A 2,605-nucleotide genomic window follows, 5' to 3' on the forward strand; every position below is an offset into this window, starting at 1 on the left:
GCTGGTTGTGATGTGCCTCTTGCACCTTTTCAGAGCTGTGGATGATGGTGCCATTTGTGTCCCCAACCTGTCCCCCTCTGGAAGTGCTCTGGACTACCTGGGTGCCCCTCGCCTCCTGCGCTGGCTGTTGGCAGCTCCTGTCCTGCCCTTTCTCCTCCCACCATCACCTCCCCATGGCCCCAGCCTGTCCCTTGGTTGAGCCCTGTTCTTGACTGGCGACATGTGACTGGTGGCATCTTGTCACTGGTGTCTGCCTTCTGGGGTCAACCCCAGGGCCAGTACTCCTTAGAGCCTTCATTGGTGCCCTGGATGCAGGATGGGGAAGGCCCTCAGAAAGTTGATGGGTGACACCAAGTTGGGGGAGTGGTGGGTATGCTGGAGGGCAGGGCTGCCATTTAGTGGGGCCTGGAGAAATGGGGTGGCAGGAACCTGCTGATGTTCAACCAAGGGAAAGGCTGAGTCCTGCAGCTGGGAATGGGATACCGCCTGCACCAGGATGGACGGGCAAGGAAGCAGCTGTGCCACAAAGGACCTAGGGGACCTGGGGACAAGAGGCTGGATAGGACCCAGCAAWGTATCCTTGCGGTGATGATGACCAGTGGCATCACAGGCTGTGCTGGCCAGAGTGCAGGCAGTGGGACCAGGCACAGGACTGAGCCCCTCCGCTGGCACTGGAGAGACAAAGTCTCGGCTCCCCCAGGCAATGCAGACTCGCACAGGCAGGAGCAAGTCATGGATTCACAGGATACCTGAGATTGGAGGGGGACCCTGGAGGTCATCTATTCCAACCTCCCAGCCTTGCAAYGCCATGGCCCTGCCTCACCAGTGTCCTTCCACACTGCCTCTCCTCTCCCAGAAACTGAAAAAGTTTCTCTGAAAAGTGCCTTTTTCTGGAAACACTGTGGGAAACAGGGAGGATCAGGGCTGGCCCTGGACTCTCCCACACCACCAGGGTCAGGCATGGCTCAGGGCTCCCTCATCTGCCCCGTTTTGGTCTCAGAGCTCCCCAGTCCCACCCTGGTCTTAGGGATCTTCCCCCATCATCTCAGGGCTCCCCAGTCTACCCCGTCATTCCCCCGTGGTCTCAGGGTTCCCCATCGTACCACTTCTGCCTATGGTTTCAGGGCTCTGAAATTCACCCCCATTTCCCCTGTGATCTCAGGGCTCTGCACTGCACCCCATTTCCCCCATGGTCTCAGGGCTCTGAAATTCACCCCCATTTCCCCCTGTGGTCTAAGGGCTCTGCACTGCACCCCATTTCCCCCATGGTCTCAGGGCTCTGAAATTCACCCCCATTTCCCCCTGTGGTCTAAGGGCTCNGCTGGTTGTGATGTGCCTCTTGCACCTTTTCAGAGCTGTGGATGATGGTGCCATTTGTGTCCCCAACCTGTCCCCCTCTGGAAGTGCTCTGGACTGCCTGGGTGCCCCTCGCCTCCTGCGCTGGCTGTCGGCAGCTCCTGTCCTGCCCTTTCTCCTCCCACCATCACCTCCCCATGGCCCCAGCCTGTTCTTTGGTAAAGGCTGRGCGTTGCTCTCCCAGTCGGTGTGCCTGGAGAAGGTGCAGGTAGTGGTGCCATAAGCATGTGGCACTGCTTTTCCTTGTGCCATCTCCACCGCCCACTTCCCCACCTTGGGGAGTTTTGCCTGACACCCTTGGCTAAGCACCTCACAGCATTGCTGTCCCTGCTGTGGCCTGGGGACAGCCTGTGTCTGGGTGCATGGCCCAGCAGGGCTGATGTGACTGCAGGGCAGAGTCAGCGGGGCCCAGCCCTGGCCGTGGCCTGAAGGCAGCGCCCAATCCCGAGATGCAGACTGGAGCTACGCAGCAGCTGGAGAGGTGCCCGGGTCCTGGCCATGAGCACGGGGATGGAGCWGGGGGCTTCTGAGATGTGAGGATGGTGGTGCTGGGTTGGCTGTGTGTGCCCAGGGTCAGGGCGAATGGAAGCAGGGCTGGGGCAGAAGAAAGGGGGAACAGCAACCCTCTACTTCTCCTGGTCAGGTGGGGGATTGCTGGGGGCCCCCGAGAGCATGGGGCGAAAGGGAGGTGCAGTGGGAGCCCTGAAGCCATGGGGGAAGTGGGGATGCAGTGCAGAGCCCTGAGACCACAGGGGATAGGGAGGGCGCAGTGCAGTGCCCTGAGACCATGGGGGGACATGGGGGTGCAGTGCTGAGCCCTGAGACCACAGGGGATAGGGGGGTGCAGTGCTGAGCCCTGAGACTATGGGGGGAAATGGGGGTGCAGTGCTGAGTCTTGAGACCACAGGGGAAATGGGGTGCAGTGCAGTGCCCTGAGACCATGGGGGATATGGGGGTGCAGTGCTGAGCCCCGAGACCGCAGGGGATAGGGGGGGTGCAGTGCAGTGCCCTGAGACTATGGGGGGAAATGGGGGTGCAGTGCTGAGTCTTGAGACCATGGGGGAAATGGGGTGCAGTGTAGTGCCCTGAGACCATGGGGGAAGTTGGGGTGCAGTGGGAGCGCTGAGACCACGGGGGATACAGCGTGCAGTGCCGAGCCCTTAGACCACAGGGGGAAATGGGGGTGAATTTCAGAGCCCTGAGACCATGGGGGAAATGGGGTGCAGTGCAGAGCCCTTAGACCACAGGG

The sequence above is a fragment of the Apteryx rowi genome, unplaced genomic scaffold (assembly GCF_003343035.1).
Source record: "Apteryx rowi isolate R43461 unplaced genomic scaffold, aptRow1 scaffold_71, whole genome shotgun sequence".
NCBI lineage: Eukaryota > Metazoa > Chordata > Aves > Apterygiformes > Apterygidae > Apteryx > Apteryx rowi.